This window comes from Desmodus rotundus, chromosome 4 (genome assembly GCF_022682495.2).
Source record: "Desmodus rotundus isolate HL8 chromosome 4, HLdesRot8A.1, whole genome shotgun sequence".
NCBI lineage: Eukaryota > Metazoa > Chordata > Mammalia > Chiroptera > Phyllostomidae > Desmodus > Desmodus rotundus.
The window spans coordinates 126,382,955-126,391,288 of NC_071390.1; positions in this window are offsets into that span (position 1 = coordinate 126,382,955).

Consider the following 8,334-nt stretch of genomic DNA (forward strand, 5'->3'; position numbering starts at 1 on the left):
TTGTGTAATAAATATATTTTTGTTTTTAATTATATTTTATTGTTTATGCTATTATAGTTGTCCCAATTTTCCCCTTTTGCCCCCTCTACCTAGCTCCCCACTCCTTCAGGAAATTTTAAATCTATAGCTGACTTTTGAAGAAAATAAGAAGGTAAAACCACACAATACAAAATGGAAATGAAATCAAGAGAGGAGAAGATATGCATAGAGTCCAAGGCTGCCCTGAAGGACACGATTGGTCTTGGTAATTCAGCCGCTTGAATTCTAAAACCCAGATGAGAAGAAAACATTGGGTATTGAGCCTACTCCAGAAAAGAGTTGGAACTGAGTCTCTCCACATAAATGTAGGACTCTCAAAAGCCACATCCTTCCAACAGATACAAAAAAAATTGATTACTGATAAAGGAAGTGAGAAACAATATGCTATACTCAGTTGAGTCTGAAAGATTAAAGAAAATTCAATGGTGACATAATATACAGAATAGGGAATAGAGTCCATGACATCATAATAACTGTGTGTGGTGGCATAGTTACTAGACTTGCTGTGATGATTACTTTGAGAAGTAAATAAATGTTGAATCACTTAACGTTAACAGACACTCAATTAATACTTGAATGACTAAATAAATGACACTGGGTGTTCTTATCACTTACATTCCTTTCCTCCTAAAATAGATTATAAATTCTTTAAGAATATGTGTTATATCTTCCACTTCTGTTTTTCCACCAGTGCCTTTCACAGAACTCAATAGATATTTGCTGGACCAATATATTCTCAGCCATTCAATGTACGGTACTGATAAAAATGGAGATTCAATAAAACAAAACAAGCATTCTGTAAATATCAATTAAGACTCTGCCTTTAGGCTTCACCTTTGCCATGTAAGAATCATAACTACATGTGAACACTAATACTGTGTTTTCTAATCTGTAGCTTCTGCTTCAATGTATTATTTTAGTATACAGAAAAGCATTGGCATTTGCCTACTTACTTGTTATAGAGGACAACTTCCAGAAATAGTGAGAAGGTCATTAACTGGAAAGCAAGTGAAAAAATAAATGAACTATTCACCTGCATGAAGGGGGAAAATGGATTAAGACTTCTTGGAATACTGAAAAATAATTTCAAAGATGAAGTTTCTTAACTGACAAAGCTTTGATCCTATTGTTCCAGGTTCACCTTTGCAAACCATGAAGTGGAAATCTTAGCTATCTTTGATCTTCTAAGGTGAATTAGTGCCAACCAGTAACTCTGAGCCTGGAGGCTTACTTGAAATGAAAAGACCTACAAATATCATCTTTAATTGAATGAACATTGCATCCTTAAGTATGTATTATTGCACTAGCTTTCCAACAATTACTTCAGTTCCCTTGAAAAACAAAAATTTAATGTCATGGGAATGGTATTTCCAAGCTGCTAAAGTGATAACATTCTAATTGTTCAACTCATGACACATTGCTTATCTGAAGGTAATTTATAATGTACCCAGATGTTTTGTACATCAATCCTCTGCCTGATAAAAAGAACAATTCAATGACAGTCTTGGACCTAACTGCAGGAATTCAGTATTTGTTCCAGTGCATAATAAAAGAATGTCAGCTACAGATAAGTATTAAGATGAGGCAGAGAATAGGGAAATTAAGGAAACCTAAAGAAAAAAACACTGCAAGAAATTTGACTTTGTCTTTCTGCCTAGTGAGACCTACTAAAATTTATATATCGAAAATATTATTGAATTTTAGGGTCACATGATATGAAAGAACTATGCAAAGTATGGAAAAAGTTGTAATTGTCAGTAAGATTTTAGTTGTCTTCAAGTAAGAACAGACAGCAAGCCAATTATGTTCAGAAGGAGTCTATATTGTTTTGTAAAAGTAGCGCTGTGCCATGCCTTGTGCAGCATAAGGAGGAAGTCAATAGCATAAAAAGAATGTAAGTTCAGATTTTTATGGAGGCTTTAGAATGTATAGCAGCAAATTACCTCAACAAGTGGCATAATAGGGATAATGTATTTTTGTGAATTCCACATAAATAATTAGCTTCAGAAACTGGAGTTAAGAGCTCTATCAGCCAGTGTTGAGTTTACCAAAGGAAGCATCTGCTTGAGAGGTCAGCATGGAACCTATAGAAATCATGTAGAAAAAGAGGGGGGTTAGATGGTTATAATTCGGTTATTTTTAAAAATATGTTCTTTGTCTGTGAGTCCTTTATACAAATTCCTTGACTTCACCCTTCCCCTTCTTTCTCCCATTATGGGGGGAGGGTTGACTGTAGAAGGTGGAGGGTGGGTAAAGCAGAGGAGAGTAATTGGGGGGGGGGGAATGGTGACAACTGTAATTGAGCAACAATAAAAAATGATTTAAAAAAATAAAAATATATTCTTTTTTCTGTATTATAAACATAATTTTCAAACACTCAACCAAATATAATTCTGTCCTTACAAAACCCAGAACCTCATAGGGTGAATCCCAATGTGAATTAATAAATGTCAATACATGTTAAATAATATTATAGTGAATCAAATTTTTGCTATGGAAGCAGAGGAAGGAGCAATTTTAAAAAAAATAGCAGGAAATAGGGAAGACATGGCACTAGAATCTAGAGAGTTAATTTTTAAAAGGCTTATTAATATTTAAAACATGAGCCTTGCCCCTTTCAAAATGATGTTAACAGGGTCACTGGGCGCCTGAGAGGTGCTTGCACAGAAGCCAACTGACACTTCCTTTCTTTTGTTTTGGGATTAGCTCAGAAGCAATCCCTTATAGTGAAGCCTCTTCTCTCCCCACTGAAATAAAGAGGAGAACTAGGAGCTTGTTTCTCAGATTTAGACATCCTCAGCAAGGATTTCGTCTCCATGCATTGCTGAACCAGGCTGATTTGGTCAACACTTAAAGTTAGAAGGCAGCTGAAAAGAAAGATTCCTTTGCAAGGTAAATGTTTGAATAAATTAGGTTTGGAGCCATTCTTTCACCAAATACCTAATTCTTTATTTTTAAATGTATTTTATATTGCATTTTTTTCATTGCCATTTGTCCCCCTTGTACCTCCCTCCCCACCCTGCAGTCACCACACTGTTGTCCATGTCCATGAGTCCTTTTTCCTTTTTGCTTGATCCCTCCACCCCCTAACATTCCCACCACCATAGCTCTCTATCTTAGACTCCTGCTCTCTATCTATAAGTCTGTCTCTATTTTGCTTGTTAATTCAGTTTGCTCATTAGATTCCACATATGAGTAGAAGCATATGGTATTTGTCTTTCTCTGACTGGCTTATTTCACTTCACATAATGTTCTCCAAGTCCATCTATACTGTTGCAAAAGGTAAAATTTTCTTCTTTTTTATGGTTGAGCAGTATTCCATTGTATAAATGTCCCATAGTTGTTTTATCCACTCATCTACTGATGGACACTTGGGTTGCTTCCATATTTTGGCAATTATAAATATGCTGCAATGAATGTAGAGGTTCTTATGTTCTTTTGAATTAGTGTATTGGGTTTCTTTAGATAAATTCTGAGAAGTGAAATTGCTGGATCATAAGGCAGGTTCATTTTTAATTTTTTGAGGTATCTCCATACTACTTTCCACAGTGGATGTACCAATTTGCATTCCCATCAACAGTGTAAAAGGGTTTGTTCCTCTTTCTCCATATCCTCTCCAGCACTTGCTGTTTGTTGATTTATTGATGGTTAGTGACATTGAGCATCTTTTCATATGTCTATTGGCCATCTGTATGTCTTCTTTGGAGAAGTGTCTATTCAGGTACTTTGCCCATTTTTTAATTGGATTGTTTGGATTTTTTGGTGTTGAGTGTTATAAGATTTTATAAATTTTGGATATTAAATCCTTATCAGATATATTGGCCTATATGTTCTCCAGTGGGTGTTGGGAAAATTGGACAGATCCATGTAGAAAAATAAAACTATACCACTTTCTTACACCACACACAAGAAAATTCAAAATGGATTAAATACTTAAATGTTAGACCTGAAACCATAAAAATCATAGAGGAAAACATAGGCAGTAAAATCTTGGACCTTGCACATAGCAATATTTTATCCAATAGATCTCCTCAGTCAAGGGAAACAAAAAATATTTTAACAAATGAGACTCCATCAAACTACAAAGTTTTACACATAAAGGAAACCATCCACAAAATAATTATTTCCTATAACCTTTTTATTTAAGGAATAGATAATTAGATGGATTTAAAACTCTGGCTGAATATAAGATCAATAAATTAACTTTTGTCTAAACACTCCTGAAAATGCAACAAATAGATAATTATTAACATGATAATAAAGGTGAATTTATATGATGAAGTCCTCATTGAAGTACTCTGTCCAAAATGTATTTGTTAGTTAGTTTGTTTACTCCTTGATTCTCTATGTTATGGATAATAGCTAAAATTCTTCCTATTCATACTGTTAAAATGGTATTGACCTTAGAACTACAGTATTCTATTCCACATATTATCATTTCTAATAATGCACTAGAACTTCTTGGGCACTGTGTGTATCTTATTAAGAAAGCCAGCATTTTAGACAATGTCAATAATACTAAAATAAAATAGATTATCTTTGATGTTTTTAAAATTGTCACTTAAATTGTCAATGTGTTAACATAACATAGGACAATCTTGTACCTTACTTGCAGGAAATCGCAAGACAAGATGAAGATCCTAGTTCTGACTATGACCATCTTGAATTCTGTGGCTTTCTTCTTGGTAAGTTTCAGCATTTTGGATAACTATCCTTATGGATATAAAAATCAGATGGAGGGAAAGAATGGGCATAGATCATCAGCCTAGGTTTAACACAAGAAAGAATATTTTGCTAAAAATGTGACTGTATTTTTAAAATTCTATTTTTTATTCAAAAATTTCCTTCTTTTAAAATCAATCATATACATAGTAAAATAAAGATAAGCCAGATGGTGAAGGACAAATACCATATGATCTCACCTTTAACTGGAACATAATAAATAGGAAAAAAAAGGAAACGAAATATAACCAGAGACATTGAAGTTAAGAACAATCTAACAATGGACAGGGGGGAGTGGGGAGGGGACAGGGAGGAGAGGGGATTACAGGAACTACTATAAAGGACACATGGACAAAATCAAGGGGGAGGGTGGAGGTGGGGGAGGGAGGGGGGTTTGGCTGGGGTGGGGTGGAGGGATGGGGAGAAAAGGCACACAACTGTAATTGAATAACAATAAAAAATTAAAATTAAAAAAAGATAACAGAGGGTATAATGCATGATAATATCAGGTCTGAACAGGGTTTCTCTATTCTTTCTACGTGGTAAGAAATTTCTTACTGAATGTTTAGCATGGCACACCTGGGTTTATATTTATAGAGAGTACTCAAAACTGACATGTTAGCTGTTTCTTTTTACATTGATATTGTATATTCTTAACTCAACCAACATAAAAATCAGTGAACAAAGAAGAAAGCAAAGACCTGCAGAATGTTTATTTGATCAACTTAACACAGTAACTATTAATTTCAGATTTTTAATGAAATATAATCTGCGAGAGGAACCTCAAAACGTGTTGTGCTTCTTTCCCTTTACTACATGGGAGTAAGGAAATACGCAGTCAGACAGATCAGCATTTGTCTGCCAGTTGACCTTCATCCTCATGAGACAGCCCAACAGCAAGGCAGCTCTTTTCCATCCTAAGAACAAGAGGTGTTTCTGCACCTACAAACTATTTAAATACCTACTCTGAGTCTATTGATAGAGTAACAAGGCCCTCTGGACCTCTTTCAAAGAGAAATTGCTCAGAGACTCTTCAAGCTAGGGTATATAACTTTCCCCCATGTGGGGATTATGCTCCAAGTAACCCTTCAGCTAGCTTTGCTTATGCTAAGGGTACAGTATACACTTCTACTATGTCTGGCAAAGGCTTCAAAGAATAATGCTTCACCTTCATTTGCTGCTATGCAGGAGACATCTGCTGCTATGCAGGATATTTCTGCTGTCAGTACCACAACTCCCAGATTTCCCCCAACTCCAAAATAGCACAGAGCAGGATAACTGTTTCAGGAGAAATAACATCTCAGCCCCTGTATCCATGACCTCCCACCCGTAATAAGTCTGCTTCCATTGCAATTCCTCCCCTTACAGAGAGACACCAAAGCAGCTCAAAGTCTTGAACCCTTCTTCCCACCCACTGGAAGATCTAAACCATTCTTTGCCCCTAATCCTGCTGCACACATCCAAAGTGCTAAGAATGAGAATGCCTCAGCAGATGACAGTACCATTGCTGTATCAAATGCAAACAACCTCCTTGGAACTTACACCATTACTCATGAGGAAGAAGCAGAACCAGAGATTATATCCTTTATTGGTACCACAACCCTTATGAGAGAAGGCAATAGAGAAAAAACTGATGCCACAGCTATTCTAGAGAATTACACAACTCTGCTTGATGTTCCTGACTTGGAGGACAAAAACACAATTAATACTACTTACCTGGAAAGATATGGCAAAACTGCAAGCAACATTACTGATCTTTCACAAAAAGGCAATTCTGTTGTAATTAATGCTACAGACAAGAAGAATGATGATAGAACTACAGTAAATACTCAAACATCTAGCATTTCCTCTGAAAAAAATAGTAATGACTTTGAAACTATTCCTATTTGGAGTACTTTCAAAACTGATACCAAATCTATCATGATTGCCACTGACATGGATGAAGCTACTTCCAATACCAACCCCATTAATACTATTTCCAATATTAATCTGATAAATCCTGTTCTTAATTATAGAATGTATAAAGAAAGCAGTAATCTTATTAGTAATTCTGATGATACCAAAACAATGTTAGATGTAGGTAAAAATATGCATGTGGGGGACTTGATTACTTTCAAAACAAATGGCATTAGTTCTATAAAGAATCATGCTAACCCTAACCCCACAGAGCCATTGCCAAACACAAATATTAACTTTAAAATAACTTGGCCTTCAAAGGATGATCCAATAATAAAAGGCAGACACACTGTTCAGATAGAAAACATCAAAATACCTAACAATAACAATATCGCTGAAGCAACTAGATCTAAAGTAGATGATTCAATAACTAAGCACCATTCTAATACTCATGCAAATGCATATCTCAAAACAGACAGGAACAATTTTAAGTCTGTGAACACTGATGAAATTGAGTTTTTTATTCCCCGGGTCCAAAAAATTACAAACATGGACCAAGATGATGAAGTTGGAGGGGAAGTCATCTTCATTCATCCGGATACTTCCACGAAAGAAATTAGAAGAAAAGTTTACTCTCTTAACCCTGATGTAGATTATGCCCAAACAGCAAGAAACAGAATCATCCTTTCTAACATCTCTGATATGTTCAATCCTTTATTCAAATACAAAGTAAAATCCATTAGTCTCTCTACCAATAACGACCACGCTGACGGTGGGGCAGGTCCTAACCCTAAAACAGACTTTCCTATGCACAAAGTTTACATTCTTCTGTCAGTAGCAGAACCACCTGCCCTAATGACTAATGCTCAAAATAATCAAGCTCAAAAGTCCCTGCTAATTAAAGATCCCTTGACTGGTGCTTGGATATCAGATCCTGTGACTGAAAATCCTCATGTCATTAATGATACCATTATACAAAAACAGAAAATCAATAAAGGATCAGAGGATACTTTGAACCATCCATTGCAGTCTACTTTCCTTACAGCTAATTTCACTTCTCCCAATGATGTATACAACGTCACTGCCAGTGCAAGCAAGTGGACCACAAATAAAATGAACAGTTCTGATCTTATGATTAATAAGGCCGCCATGCCAGAAGGAAGGCACACTGTAACCACTACCTCTCTGTCTGCAAGGATAGCTGGTATTCTTACACCAAGAAAAAGATTTGGAAGTCTGATAGACCAAAAAATGCCTTATGAGGAAGAATCTACTCCCTATGTGGAAGTAAAGTCTGCAGTGGGAGATGATGCCATTTTCCAGGTAAAAGAAGACCTTCCACCTGCACATAATTTTAAGTACTTTGAATCAGGAGACAGTGGCTTTGAAAGGAATGGATTTGTGGCTGTCAATACCACAAAGTCTCTTTCCCAATTAAATAGTATTATACCTATTGCTGAAGTGACAATAAGTGAGAGAGACCTTACCAATTCTGGAGAAGAAAATTTTGATATTTTGTATGATGTCACAAACCCAGAAAATGGCAAAACAAATTTTAAGACACTGGCTACTAACAGTTTGGGTAACAGTGTAACTGAGAAAGAGAATGTGAAAGCAGAAAGCACTGAATTTCTTCCACCTCATAATTCTATCCTCCAAATTGGAAGAGTGGATCAC